Source organism: Hevea brasiliensis, chromosome 2 (assembly GCF_030052815.1).
Source record: "Hevea brasiliensis isolate MT/VB/25A 57/8 chromosome 2, ASM3005281v1, whole genome shotgun sequence".
In the NCBI taxonomy this organism is placed as follows: Eukaryota; Viridiplantae; Streptophyta; class Magnoliopsida; order Malpighiales; family Euphorbiaceae; genus Hevea; species Hevea brasiliensis.
This window is the reverse complement of record NC_079494.1, coordinates 25,141,373-25,157,561: the sequence shown is the minus strand read 5'-3', so window position 1 is coordinate 25,157,561 and position 16,189 is coordinate 25,141,373.

The following is a 16,189-nucleotide window of genomic DNA, read 5'->3' as shown; positions in this document are numbered from 1 at the left end:
GGAGGCTAAACTATACACAAAATGCAACAACTTTGATGAAGAAACTTGTCCTAGAAAACTAAACTAAGTGGTCCTAAAAATTGACCTAATCTAGGTAACACACATTCTGCCCTGGGCAAAATGACCAAATAAATAGTATTTGTTCATTTGGTCATAACTCAGTGTAGAAAAGTCCAATTGATCTAAATTTTATATCAATGGAAAGCTTAGACAATTTAGGACAACTTTCATGAAGAACACAACTCCAATTTCTGACCAGAACTTAATGACATTGCCTACCAAAATCAGGACACCAAAACTGCCAGAATGGGATTCTGTCTAGAAATTCTGGGTAGATATCAATCCGGCTAGCTTTGTTAAAATTAGCATATCTTGAGCTAGAAAACTCCAAATGGAGTGATTTAAAAAGGGAATTAAAGAAGACATATAAAGGAACAACTTTCATGAAGAGAATTTTATCAAATTTTCACTGTAACAATGATCAATGGACCAGTAAACTTAAGGCAGAAAATCTAAAAATTTTAAATAACAAACAATAAGCTTTGAAATGGTATTGGCAATCAATACCAACAATTTTAGAATACAAAATGTGGTATATTGATGATATTAGAACTAATATACCTATTATCTATGAAAAAGTCAACATTTTAGTTGACTAATGGGATAAATAGTAACTATTGAACTTCAATTGCAAAGAATTTCACATCTAAAATTGTAATATGCCCTAGTAGGCCTAGTGTGATTGGTTTGGATAAGTTAGCATACCAATAGGGTTCTGATAGTAGTACTGCATATGGCATCATGCCATTCTGTGATTTTATGGCTTTTAGCCATTCTGACACTATTATGATACTTGGCCTTATGCCCGATTACTGTGACGGCTTATCAGCTGTTCTGTTGCACACCGAGAGACACATTATGACTGATGGTGTGACGGCCCGAGGTACTAGATACCCAGTGCCAGTTTACCCGTTTATTCAGTCCAATTAACTAGTATAGGTTACTTGGGCAACCAAAATAAATCTCAATAAATGTTTAATTAAATAATAAATATAAAAGTACTGAATTAATAATACTATAGATAATTATTAAAACTTTTCTGTATGAAAAAAATTAGCATACACTCTGCATGTTTATTTCATTTTAATTATTTTTATTTTATTATTGGCACCACTAAGCAGTATTGCTTAGCGCGTTGCTTTTGCCACGCATAGGTACTAGAGATACAGAGCATGAACCTAGTAGACCGTAGACTAGGAATCAGATTTGGATATGCATTTTACATTTTGTGGTACCTCGATCAACAGTGCATTTGGTAGGATTGCTAGGTTTCATTTTTTATTTTATATTTTGTACTAGATCTACATTTTGTCATGTAAATGATAAATTTATGTAATTATTGTACATATTATGAGTTAATGAATTTGAACATTTCTTGTAAATATGAGTATATATAATTATTCATGCATGGAATGAAATTGAAATTTTGAGTTTGAAATGTTGAAATTTGATGAACTGTGATGACTTTGTGTTGAAATTATTTGGAATTTGGGAATGAATGAAAATTTGGGACTGTTTTTCATAAGTTCCGAAAAACTTTTTTCTCCATTTTTAGCCGACACTCTACCGGATTTTCTGTAAAATTTTCGAAACCTTAAATTAATTCATAATTTCAATAAATAAATTAAATGGCATAAACTTTACTTAGTGACTAATAAATGAATAAATTAATCAATTAATTAATTAAGAAAGAGTAAATTATAATGAAATAAGATATGGTGCTCTGACACACTGTGTGGCATATCTTGCTCAGCTACACTGATGACGAATAAGGGGTGTCACACAAAGGTTGTTGAAATAGAGGAATGAGGACTGAAGTCACTAAATGGAGCGCAATGGAAGAGGGGTAAGCACCAAAGTTGATTGAAGTTATGAGATATCAAGTCAAGCACGGTGGAGGTATAGTGAGTACTTGAGATGTCAAAAAAATAGTCAATGAATAGTTAGAGGTAAGAGTTCTACTACAGCATGATGATGATAGCTAGGACACTACAACTGAGTCAGAGAAGCAACGAATAACCACCTTCTTTTCCTTGATGCTTGTTATTTAAAATTCGAGGATGAATTTTTCTTAAGGGGAGACAATTGTAATAACCTAAAAATTTAAAATATAAATTTTATATTTTTTATGTAGTAATTAAATATTATTTTATTATTTTAATATATTTTATAAGATTATTATGAAGTTTTGGATTTAATTTTTTGGATTATTGAATTTAGATTATAGTTTTATGTTTTAACATTTTTTTGTTAAATTTAGTATAATTATTACTATTATATTAATAATATTATTATGTTTAATTAATTTATTAAGTGAGTTTATTTTAAATATTAATAATAATTAAATATTATTTTAAATTGAGGTTTAATAAAGTTATTTAATAAAATATTATATATTTTAAAAGTTAAAAAGATTATATATATATATATATATATATATATATATATATATATATATATTAAAAAAATGATGGAAGTGACAATTGCTGCAACCTTGGGCAGCGTGTGGCAGTGTAGGAAGAAAAACAAAACTGATTTCTCTCTCTCTCTCTCTCTTCCCCCCCCCCCCCCCAAAAAACCTTCTTCCACCCCTTCCCGTCACTCTCTTTTCCCCCCTCCCTTCTTGTAGCTACCGGTGACCACCACCCACCACCATGGCCGACGAGGAGTCCCCCCACCTTGGGTGACGCCGACGAGCCACTAGCTAGCTAGAGCGGTGTCAACAGCGGCACAAATGGAGGAATTTCCTCCTAAAAAGTGAGCATAGGTGGCCCAACTTCTAGCAGCGATTTCGGCTTCATCCGAGGTCTGATCAAGGCGACTCAGGAGGCGTTGGAAAGCTTATTCCGAGAGTTTTCTTTTGATACTAATTTTGTAGCATTTGGTGGTTGGATGAGGGAGATATAGAGAAGAGAAATTTCGTATTTTTTGAGTTTTCCAATCAGATATAGGACAACTCGATCGTTAGATCGACAATCTGATATCACCGTTGGACTCAGGGCAATGAAATTTTCGAGATGGAACCAGCCCCGCTTCGATCGGACATCGTTTGAAAAAGACGATTATCGAACGGTTTACATCGCTTGGTGAGGTTTTCATGCTTTTTCAATTCCCAAAAATTAAAAATAATTTTATAATAATTATTAATAATTTTTGGGGTTAATTTAGGTGCCATCGGATCAATAATAGCTCACCAGCGCCTAGGACCGCGTTTTCGGATAGATTCGGTTGCCTGGCGGCCCGTCCCAGAATGTGGCTAATATTATAGTCGATCCTAGTATTTTCAGATGCCCCGAATAGGTTCCAAGCATTGAAATCGGCATAGGTAAACCCAAACTCTAAGTTTTCTTAATTACCTAGTGTCAAGTTTAAAATAAAAATGTAACACCCCTAAGTTCGGTAGTGCGTTCTACTGTTCCTGTGACCAGTGTTGTCCGGACAGCTAGGATGCCTAGAACTACATTTCATTATGATTGAGGAGACATAAAATAATGAAATACAAGAAAAGAAAATACAAGAAAAACAAAGGAAAAATAATAGCAAAGAAATGTAACCAAGTTAAGCGAGCCAAGAACCCTAGCGATGGGTGACTACACCGGAAAGTCACGGCGTGGACCGTTGACTAGCCCTGGACCGCGGGGAACCCTAGAAAATATTTTTAGGACTTAAATAGACACCTATTGAAGTACAAATACCATTAGAAATATCAAAGAAAAATTAATTAATTAGTACAAAGAAAAGTGAGAAATCGAAAAACGGACAAAACCCGATGTTATCGAAAAATCGAGAATGCAACCCGAACAGGGGCATTGTGGTCATTTGACACCACGAGTTGTCTTTTGACCTAAATTTCCATTAAAAATAAATAATATTACACTTGGAAAATATAATGAAGAATTAAATTAGGGGTACCTAATGTAAATAGCAAAAATGGGATTCAAATTGAGTAATTAACACATTTAACATATAATATTAATTAAATAAAGTTTAGTGGAGAGTTAGTGGGAATTATCTACACCTAAGTGGACAGCCACATCATTCAGAAACTTCATCTTCTTCATTCCTCTCTTCCAGCCGAATTGGAATCCCTCCCAAAACCTCCATTGCCATCCATGTGTGGAGCTTTATCCACTCAAGATCAAGCCACAATTTCTTCAAGTCTCCTTCATTAAAGTTTGAGTACACACCTTGGGTAGTATTTTGGGAGCAAAAAGGGAGAGATTTGAAGAGGTTTGACAAGCTCCACTTGAGGTATATGTCCATTTCCTTCATCCTTGCTTCATTAAAGTTTGTGTGGGTGTTATGGGTAGTTGAATTGTGAAAGGAATTTTGGAGTTTAATGTTCTAAGGGAGATGCGTACTTTTGGCAGCCATGGAAACACCTTGAAGAAAGTTTATTTTTGCTTGTAAATGGTGGATTAAAGGATTGATTAAATGTATATATGTGTAGGAAATTATTTGGGTGATGTATACTTAGGATATATGAATGTGTATTGAAATTTGAATGCTTAGAAATTATGAAAATGTAATGCATGAAATGGCAGCCTGGTTTGGTGAACCATAAGGATGTTATTTCATGCTTGGTTTATGGTATATTAATGTTGAATTGTGTTGGATGTTATGGCAGTTTGAGTGTATGTAGGATGGTGTAAAGTTAGACATGTAAAAGTGTTATGGTTAGGTGCTTGAATTGTTGTAAATTGAGTTTGACAAATTCTGTACTTTATGGTGTATGTTGAATGTGATTGTAAGCTACCAAAATGATCAACAATATGTGGTAAAATATGTGTAGGTTATGGTACAAACCAGATTGGGTAAGAATGTGTGAATTGGTAAATGCTAAAAGTGATATTTGATGAGTAACAAAGGAAGTGCAATAGGGCAGTATGCATTTTGGCCTAGAACCTTAAGAGTGTGGCTCCAATTGGTATGAGACCAATTGGAGGTGAAACTGGGCACAAAATGTGCCAACTTTCATGAAGGAAGCTTACCAAAATTCTGCTTGCAAGGTAGCTTGAAAAATGACCAAATCCGGATTAAGTGCAATTGAGGCCTAAAAATTGCCATTTGGGCAGCAGTTAATGTTTAGGCCATAACTCACTCAAAACAGGTCCAATTGACCTGAAATTTTGACCATGAATAGTTAAGACCCATATCTACAAGTCTTATGAAGACACCAAAGCCCAGAAATGACCATAAGCAAGTCAAACAGCTTGCACAAGTTCGGGTCCAAAAACTGGCCGAACCTAAAATGACCTAAAGTGACCTAAAGTGACCAATTTTGATGCAATTTGACCAGTAATAGTAAAATGATCATAACTTGGTCTACATAACTCAGAATGACTTGAAATTTTGCCCCTCGTTCCATAAGACATAGATCTACAAGTTTGTAGTTTTGACTGAAACTTGAAAATCGAGGGAACTAGGTAGTCCAGCTAGGTCAAACTAGTATCCCGGAATCCAGAAATTACAAGAAAATGCAAGATACATGGAAATGAATTTGGTAACATGTACCAACCCTAAAAGGCTACGAATATGACATATTAGTAACATTAAAACCTAATTTACCTAGAATGCATCGAGGGTCGACATATTAGGTTGACTAAGCAAATAATAGCATTCAGTGAATTACTTATCAAGCATTATCGTTAGAGACAGTTTAATTAAGTACTGAAACACTTCAAATTGTGTTTCTCAGTTTGCAAAGACTCAGGAAAAGGGAAGGAAACATTGAGTCAAGGCCAGGAGACAGTTATCAGAGGTTTGTGCACAACAGTATTTCTTTTGAATTTTCAATTGAAATAAATATTGACTATTTGTATATTATTGTTTTAAATTGTGGAAATGTGTTTGAATGGATACTTATTTCTTGAAAAGCATTGTAAATAGTTTGAAATTGTGAAAATTTGTTTGAATGATATTGATGGATACTTATTGCTTGAAAAGCATTGTAAATGGTTTGAAACTATGGAAAAAATTATTCAGTGTGATTTGTGAAAATTGAAGTTACTTATGAATTGTGTTGCCATTTTGTGAATGAAATTATGACTTTAGAAATTTATTGGATTCTCACGAATCACTTGAATAAAATGTTTGGAATTGATTTTGTGTTCACACTTAGCATGACAGTATCGTATCATTCCTTCTCCATTTATGGGGTTGTGATCGTTTATTTTCCTTCTCCATTTATGGAGTCGTGATCGTTTATTTTTCTCCCTCTCTGGTTTACCAGTTGAGGTGATCGGATGAGTACTCATTATATAGCTAGCTCCCTTCCTCATTGATTTCGATTAGTAGGGTTGTGATTACTTTGTCGTGGTGTACAACGCGGCATTGATCGGAAATTTTGTGTCATGGCTTAAGTTGTGTATGGATTGGCAACAATGTGTTCATAAATTATTTGACCAAATTGTGTTATAATGAGCTTTGATAATTTGTGAAATGGAGTTTAAATTCTTATTGACATTCACTGTCTTTTGAATTTAACTACGTTTTGATTACTGAGATTTATTGTGATATTGTGTTAAATTCCTTATGACATTCATTGTCTTGAATTTAACTATGGTTTTACGTATCTATCATTTATATGATTTATGAACTGTGATTTAAAGTTGTATTTGGTTAATGTTGTGCACCACTGAGACATTGTCTCAGCGATAGCTTTTCATTGCTGTCGCAGGTAGACAGACGGACAGGGCAGCAGACTAGGCTGCTAGCACATCCAGCGAGAGATTATTGGGTATAATGAGTATACCACATTTTGCATTTTGTACTATAATATATGACCACTATATATACATAGTGTTCTTGGTTTTGAGCAGTTCTAAATTCAAATTGTACATTGAAGTTGTAAAATAATTATGAGTTATTTTGGCTTGTAAAAATTGTATTATAATTCTTGTATCTTAGTCTTTGGAAAATCACTGTGGATTTGAGTTAAGAAAAATGTTGTGTTGAGAAATATGTTGGAGTTGAGATTTGGAAATATATTGAAGTGCTTTTTACAGGTTTTCTGAAGAACTGTTCTATCCAAAATACAGATGGCACTCTGCCAAAATTTTTACAGAAATTCCAAATAATTCAAATGTGTTAGTTCTATCGCTTCATTTCAAAAAGGTTTTTAACACCTGTAAATCGTGCTCACCACTGTAAAAGAAGTAAGAAAAGTTTTTAAAATCCCTTGTAGTGTTTTTAATGGGTTATCAGTAGACGGAGTTGGTAATTCATTAGGTATACTACGGGATCATGTTATACCTTACAGAGGAGTAGGGTATGACAAAAAATTCATGAAATATTCATAGATGATTAGAAAATTATAAATCTTTTTGCAATAGTCTTATAATCTTATTAAGGATCGCAAAGCAAAATTTTAGAATTTTTAGAACTTGTTTGAGTGATTTTTACAGAATTTTAGTTTTAGGGGCCAAAACATAATTTTTCAATATTGTGATTATTGGCTGGTTTGGAGGGGTCATATGATGTTAATGAGATATGAATTAAGATATGTGATATTAGAAGTGTTTGTTTGAACCAATTTGCAGGTTGGGTAGGTCTTAGGTATATGAGAAATTTTACCAGATTTTTAGTATAAATTAGGGTGTCTTTTGTTACACCTTACCCCTCTGTAAGGCATAACATGTTCCGGTAGAATACCTAATGAACTACCGAACTTCACCTACCGATAACTCATTAAGTACCCTACAAGAGATTTTAAAACAATTTTCTTATTTTTGATAAGTGGTGAGCATTTCTAATAAGTATTTAAAATATCTAATTAAGTTGAAAGCTAGTTGGAAATTTTGGCCTATTTTATTTTTCCGCAAATTTTATAAAAATTTTGACAAAGTTCTGTCTGTATTTTGAGAAAACAGTTCTTCAAATACCTATAAAAAGCACTTTTAAAAATTTTTCTCAACCACTACTTCGATTTCACAACAGAACTCAATCAATTTCACAATCATTTCAATAAATTTCTCAAGTTAAAAATTCAATAATCCTCAGCATACTAGCAATACATTTCATTTAAATTAAATAAAATAGTTTCACTCATATTTCATTAAAGACAAAATAATTTATACACACCCTTACAAATTTATATCAAAAGAAACACAAACTAAACTTTATTACAAACTTCATACAAATTTTTGTACAAGCTGCTCAAGACCCAATTGCACGTCCATACATTTATATGCAATACATACATGAAAAGAAATATTTACAATTAGGGTATAAATTATACCCGATGACTTTAGGCTGATAGCTCTTCACACCTCAGCAGCTCAGTCTGCTGCTCCTCTAGTCTTTGTATCTGCGACAGTAATAGAAGCCATCGCTGAGTACTAGGACTCAGTGGTGCACAACATACTAAAATAATCTTTATGCAGAATATAATCACATTTATTCAAAAATTTGACTAAACATAAGCATTAAACACAAAACGTGAATTATGAAATTTTAATACAAACCAAGTTCATTTTGAAGTATCAAAATACATTTCATAAAACCCACAGTTAGATCATGCCATTCGAAACAAATAGAATCTCAATAGCCAGAGGCTAAAGAGAAATCATATCACAAGGCTAACTAGCTCAAATATATGGATATCCATTCACATCCTCTTCTACTGGCACACCTCAACACTTCTCCAGAGAAGGAATCAAAATTCAAAACTAATTACCCCCACTAGTCGTGCTAGTGAGGTGTTCAAATATGTGGTCATGACACTGTGGTTTCAAAACTTATCTTAACAATTTGCTAAACATTGTCTTTTCAAATATACATAATAACTTTCAACAATTAAGATCAAACATCATAAGAATGCCATAATCCGATATTTCATATTATTCAAAACGATATGCAAAAGATGATTATAAAAGTATATGTTGTGCACAAACCTCAAGCGAGTCGCCTTTTGGCCTTGACTCGGTTCCTCGGGCTTTTTCCCGGTATTCTTTTCAACTGAAACACACAATTTTACAATGTTTCAGTACTAGAACTTAACATAAATCCCAAAATAATTTAACTTCACATTTACCTAGTTCTAACGTGTTAAATTCGACGTTCTCGAAATTTTTGTGTTTTGGGTTACTATTCACTATACTATTCAAGTCAAATAGTTGACTTTCTAAGGCTTAATAGGTATGGGAACTCCAACTTCACTCACATACCACATTTTGGTCACTAAACTTGTTGGTTTTGGTTGTTTACTCAAATCCTAAGTCTTTTAGGCAAATTTGGTAAATTTCAGTTTTGGAGTCCTAAGTTGCACTGTTCCATTGGTCACTTTATTCTTGGAATTTGGCAAAACTTTCTTCATAGAAAATGTTCCCCATTGTCTTAAGTTTATTCTCCTTTTTGAATCACCCCAATTGGAGTTTTGTAGCTCAAGTTATAGCCAAAATACAGTTACTGTTCACGTTCATTGTTCATGCTGCAATTTTGGTTCTGGCAGATTTTTGATCCAACTTCGTTCAATAATTTGATCAAGTTAAGTCCGTAATTAGGTCTAATTTCCTTCATACGAAATGTTCTACTATGTCTTAGGTTTCCATCGGTTCAAGATTCACCTAAATCGGAGTTTTCTAGAGGGAATTATAGCCATCCAAACATTGCTGCTCAATGAAAATTCTGCAGAGTTGCAGGTTTGGTAATCTAACTTTGCTCAATAATTTGATTAGGTTAATGGCATAATTTGGGTTGGTGTTCTTCATGAAAGTTTTAGATTTATATCTTATCTAATTACTGGTAAAATTTTAGGTCATTTTGACCTTCCTAGCTCGAGTTATGACCAAATGAACTGTTCATTTGGTCAGTTTGTGCAGTGGCAGACTGCTCTTAACCAACTTTGGTCAATTGGTTCACTTGGTTTTGGTCAGTTTTTGGGCATGGTTCCTTAATGAAAATTGTGTCATTTTATGTCTATTTTCATTTCCAATTGGTGGCATATCATTTGGACTTGTAAAATTTCTGTTTTGGTCCTTCAAAGTTGGCTTGGTCATGCTGCCAGCAGCATGACCATTTACCCTACGAATTTGACTTCCATTCTAAAAATTCCCACACATCTCCTTTGGTCATTATTGACCATTTTTCTCTTCACAATAGGTCAAAGTCATCATTTATGCATTTCTCCAAAATTTGCCTCAAAACCTTAGGTCTCCAAACCCTAATCTCACTACTTAATTACCATTAGTAATTTCAAAGTTCCCTACTATAATCCTTCAACTAAAGGAGGTCCATAACTCATTCAAACCCATTAAATTCATGCACATCATGGCCCCCTTCAAGCTGGCTGAAAATTCAATAATGGTCCCTCCCCCATATTTTCATTTCATTTCATTAATTCTAAAGCTCATTTCAACCATCACATATGCATTTAAAATGGAAAAATGACAAATTAACAAACTAACCTCAACTTAAACACCAATCTTCAATTGTCCTCTTTCTTTCTTCTTTCTTTCTTGTTCCTAAGTTGAGATTGCAAGGTCTAGTGAGGTTTTTAGGGGAGTTATGTAAATTGGGTGAAGGAATTTAAGCTTAGATGAAGGATTTTCATGGGAGTTTATGGAGGAAGATGGGGCGGCAACCAAGGGAGAAGAATAAGTGATTTTTGTTTTTTTTTCTCTTTTCTTTTCTTTATTTATTTTAGTTATGGAAGACCACAAAAAACCTAATTAATTAATTTATTAATTATACCTTTTATGGCATCATGCATGATGTCATACATGATGTCATCACCCTTTTTACTTTTTCATTTTTCTCTTTTTTTTTTCTATTTTTCTATTAGTTCTTTAATTTAATTCTCGATTCCGAAATTTTCTTTTCTCCGATTTTATTTGACAGTTAGGTCAGGAGTCAGCTCTCGGGGTCAATTGACCAAATTGCCCCTCGCCGGTTCATCCCGGTTTGGAAATAATTCCATACTTCTTCCGGCTCTCTGACCTAATTATTTGACTGGCTTAACAGTTCTTTTTCATGATTTTCTCTTTTCCACTGTGTTCATAAGGGTCCTAAGGACCGCAGCGTCACTTTTTACGGTTCGAAATTTGAGTTTAAAATGACTTCGCAGTCGTTCCCGAGAAGGTCACCCATCTCTGTAACTCTCGGCTCATTTAATCTCTTATGTTCTATTTTTCTTATTTGTACTTAACTACTTGAACATTACTAATAATTTGTGTTTATGGTTTATCTAATTGTCTTAAGTCTGGTTTTAATCCCCTTAATTGTCCGGACCGACACCGGTCACCGGAGCAGTGAAATATACTAGGCTATGCAACGGGGTGTTACAATTCTCCCCCCCCCCCCCTTAAATAAATTTCGTCTCGGAATTTTACCTGGTATCAATTTCTGAACAGCTGTGGGTGCTGTCTCCTCATGTCCTCCTCTCGTTCCCAAGTAGCCTCCTGGCCCGAATGATGGTTCCACAGCACTTTTACCAACGGTATCTGCTTGTTCCGTAGCTGCTTCACCTCATAAGCCAAAATCTCTATGGGTTCTTCTTCATATGTGAGGTCTGGATTTACTTCAATTTCCTCTACTGGTAGTACATGAGATGGGTCTGATCGATACCTCCTCAACATAGACACATGGAAGACATTATGTATCTTCTCTAACTCTGGAGGTAGTGCCAAACGATATGCCAAAGGACCCACTCTTTCCAGAACCTCATATGGCCCAATGAAGCGAGGACTCAGTTTTCCCTTTCTGCAAAATCTCATAATTCTTTTCCAAGGAGAAACCTTGAGGAAAACTTTCTCACCTACTGCATACTCAATATCCCTTCTTTTCAAATCAATATAGGACTTCTGACGGTCCGATGCAGTCTTAAGTCAATCTCGGATCACCCTAATCTTCTCCTCAGTTTGCTGAACAATTTTGGGTCCAATCATCTTTCTTTCACCCACGTCATCCCAACACAACGGGGTTCTACATTTTCTGCCATACAAAGCTTCATATGGAGGCATCCCAATGCTTGATTGGTAGCTGTTGTTGTAAGCAAACTCAATCAAAGGCAAGTGTGTATCCCAACTGCCCTCAAACTCAATCACACAAGCCCGTAGCATGTCCTCCAAGATCTGAATTACCCTCTCAGACTGGCCATCTGTCTATGGGTGGAATGCCATACTGAAGTTCAATCTAGTTCCTAGGGCTCTCTGAAGACTACCCCAGAATCTAGAGGTGAACCTAGGATCTCTGTCTGACACGATGGATACTGGCACTCCATGCAGTCTTACAATCTCATCAATGTATAACTTGGCCAATCTTTCCAAACTATAATCCATCCGGACTGGCAGAAAATGAGCAGATTTAGTCAGTCTGTCAACAATGACCCAAACTGCATCATGACTCTTTTGTGTCCTCGGAAGTCCCATCACAAAATCCATTGTTATTCTCTCCCATTTCCATTCTGGTACTGGTAGTGGATGTAACAACCCAGTAGGTACTTGATGCTCTGCCTTCACTTGCTAACAAGTTAGGCATTTGGATACAAACTCTGCCACATCTCTTTTCATATCCATCCACCAGTAATGCTCCTTTAGCCCTCTATACATTTTTGTGCCACCAGGGTGCATGGCAAAAGGAGATTCATGTGCTTCCTTCAAAATGATCTTCCTCAATTCCACATCATTGGGAACACATATTCTGCCCTGGTGTAGCAGTAGACCATCATCTCTGATTAAGAATTCTAGTTTCTTGCCCTGTCGGACTTCTTCCATCAACTTCTAATATTTCTGATCATTCTGAGCAGCCATTCTGATCTGATCAATCAACACTGGCTGTACATGCCATGCAACTGCTGTCTGCCCATCATCATTAATCTCTAAGCTGGCATGCAATGATCTCAACTCATGTACCAAAGACAAAGGAGTAACCCGTAGACTTGCCATAGTCTTGCGACTTAAGGCATCAGCCACAACAAACTGGTCGAGGTATGGTCTGAAAATAGTGTTCATCAGATCCATAAAAGCAGCCGAAGCATTAGTTAACCCGAATGGCATGACTAGGAATTCATAATGGCCATAGCGGGTTCTGAAGGCAGTTTTAGGAATACTCTGCTCTTGTACTTTCAGCTGATAATAACCTGATCTCAGGTCAATTTTGGAGAACACAGCTGCACCCCTCAACTGATCAAACAAGTCATTAATACGAGGCAATGGATATCTGTTCTTTATTGTCACCTTATTCAACTGCCGATAGTCAATGCATAACCGGAGAGTGCCATCCTTCTTCTTAACAAACAATACTGGCGCTCCCCAAGGTGACACACTAGGGCGGATAAAGCCCTTATCAAGCAATTCTTGCAATTGCACTTTCAACTCCTCCAATTCTGCAGGTGCCATTCTGTATGGTGTTATGGAGATTGGTTCCACACCCGGCATAACATCAATCTCAAACTGCACCTCTCTTTCTAGAGGTAATCCTAGTAATTCATCAGGAAATACATCAGAAAATCACATACAGTAGGGATGTCCCTCAGTGCTGGACTCCCCACTTGGGTTTCTATCACATGTGCCAAGTATGCCTCACACCCTTTTCTAATCATTTTTCTGGCTAGTACAGCTGAAATGATGTTTGATGGCAGTAAATGCCTCTCCCCGTGTATTACCACGTTACCGTACAGAGGGAGACCAAAAGTGACTGTCTTCAGTCTACAGTCAATCATGGCGTGATGCCTGGCTAACCAATCTATGCCCAAGATAATATCATACTCTCTGAAGGGCATTTCAATCAAGTCTGACAGGAAAACATGTCCTTGGATCACCAAAGGACAGTCTCTATAAATTCTGTTGACCCGGACCTCTTGTCCTAAAGGACTAGTTACTAGCACTTCAAAATCCATTTGCACACATGGAACAGCAAGTGAACTAACTATGCTAGCACTAACATATGAATGGGTTGAACCCGGATCAAACAACACAAACACATCTTGATCAGAGATAGAGAATGTACCAGCTACCACATCAGAAGTCTTAGCTTCTTCTTGCTGCTTCATTGCGTAGATTCTTGTTGAAGCACTTCCTTGTGCTGATTGACCAACTGTGCCCTGACTGCCTGAAGCAGTGCCTCTACCTCTGCCTCTTCCTCTGCCAACTGACTGTGAACCTCTGGGAGCAGGACTCTGAATAGATCCCTCGGCAGTAGTAGGAGCTGGACCATATCTTGAAGATGGAGCACTAGTGCAGTCTCTTGCTAAATGACCCTTGCCTCTACAGTTAAAGCCTCCAGTGGCCCAATAGCATTCCCCCCCATGAATCTTGCCACAAGTCTCACAGGGGCGGGCAGAATGTGAACCTGTGGCTGCGACCGGACCTAGGGGGTCTCTGTCCGGAGAATCGGCCCCTACTGAATCTTCCACCTCGACCCCTGCTGGGTCCACTAAACTTCTTTCTCTTTCCAGAGGTAGCACCAGAACTCTGTTCAACTGATTTTTCCCCCTTGTCTTTTTCTGATTTCTCAGCTTTTTCTGATTTTTCTTTCCTTAGGGTTGCTTCTGATTCAATTCTCTCCAGTTCAAGTGCTTGCGACATAAGCTCTGAGAAGTTGCTGTGTCGAAATCCCACAACTTGCATCCTTATGCTGAGCTTCAAACCCATCTCAAATCTCTTGCATCTTGCCTTGCTGGTAGTAAGGAGACTCCCCGCATAGTGACTCAGGCGGGAGAACTCCCTCTCATACTCTGCCACTGATCGATTTCCTTGTTTTAAACTCAAAAATTCTTGCAATTTCTGATCAACATATGCGTCTGGGATGTATTTCTGTCTAAACTCTCTGATGAAGTCATCCCAGGTCAGCACTGGTGGCTCAGCCAAGCTGTGGGGGATGGTCTTCCACCAATCATACGCATCCCCTTGCAGTAGCGACACAGAGTACTCAAACTTCAGTTCATCTTGGCAGTGCAGCTTCTTAAATACTCTGTCCATTCTTTTAAGCCATTGTTCTGCCTCTAAAGGGTCCACTGTACCCTTAAATTCTGCAGCCCCATACTTCAATAATTTGTCGTACTATCTGGCTGAAGGCAGTGGTTGTGCCACAGGTGGTTGTGGTAGAGTTTGAACAGGCATACCCCCAGCCATTTGTTGAAACATTGCTGCCATCTGCTGTGCAAACTGTGTAGGGAACTGCGGCATTTGTGGGGCTGGTGCTGCTGACCCACTAACATTCGGTAAAGCCGGGGCTTCCCCTTGTGCCTCAGCTTCAACAAACTGCTCAACTGAGCGATCCCCTTCTTCCATTTCAATCTGAAGTAGGGTATCTCCTGAACAAATAACATATGGAGATTTCCTTCCGTTAGTTCATATTCATGATGTAATGCACTGTATGTAACAATTATGGACATTGAGCAGTTGTACTTAACAAAGAAAAGACACAAATTCATAGGTTAAAACATACTTAAAAAATTTGCTCTGATACCAATTGTAACGATCGGGAATCAGCCACTAGAGGAATTGTCCGCTTTGGCTATAAGCCTCATGGTTTTGTCCCATAGGTGGAATGGAGAACTTCCTAGGAGGTCACCCATCCTAGGATTTCTCTCAAATGAGCACATTTAACCCTGGAGTTCTTCCAACTCTCCAGGCCATTCCACCAAAAGGCGCCTCTAGTGATTAGTTCCCCCATTTTATATATCATTACTTTTTGAGCCCAATACCAACTCCGTGCTTTGCCGATGTAGGATTTGCCTAAGGGACCTTTCTCCCCCCCTTTCGGGACTCAGCGTCCTCGCTGAGGTTTGCCCCACCATCGCCCAAGAGGACACGCGAGCGGCTCTGATACCACTAAAACATGTCACACCTTACCCCTCTGTAAGGCATAACATGTTCCCATAGAATACCTAATGAACTACCGAACTTCACCTACCGATAACTCATTAAGTACCCTACAAGGGATTTTAAAACAATTTTCTTATTTTTGATAAGTGGTGAGCATTTCTAATAAGTATTTAAAATATCTAATTAAGTTGAAAGCTAGTTGGAAATTTTGGCCCATTTTATTTTTTCGCAAATTTTATAAAAATTTTGACAAAGTTTAGTCTGTATTTTGAGAAAACAGTTCTTCAAATACCTGTAAAAAGCACTTTTAAAAATTTTTCTCAACCACTACTTCGATTTCACAACCAAACTCAATCAATTTC